Genomic DNA, 328 nt, shown 5'->3' with positions numbered 1-328 from the left:
ATGCAAAAAAAGTAGTGAAAATAGAGAAAAGAGGACGGGTACAAAGTCAGCAGACGACAGACGCATAAAATTCCACCAAGAAGACGATACAGTACATAATCAGCCAATCATGCAAAATAGATACTTATTTCACGGCGAAACAGCCTCGTTTTTTCCTTTAGTGACGCATCGGGGTTTTTATTCATATTTTCCCACACCCGAAATGAGCAAGAATTCATTAATGAAGAGAATATCAAAAACGTGCTCAATATAATTAAAAAAAAAAAAATAACGTCTCAATATTAAAGAACAAGATAAGACTTCGGTGCGAAATCTATGCTGTCAAGAG

The sequence above is a fragment of the Penaeus monodon genome, chromosome 24 (genome assembly GCF_015228065.2).
Source record: "Penaeus monodon isolate SGIC_2016 chromosome 24, NSTDA_Pmon_1, whole genome shotgun sequence".
In the NCBI taxonomy this organism is placed as follows: Eukaryota; Metazoa; Arthropoda; class Malacostraca; order Decapoda; family Penaeidae; genus Penaeus; species Penaeus monodon.
Note: the sequence above shows the minus strand (reverse complement) of the source record.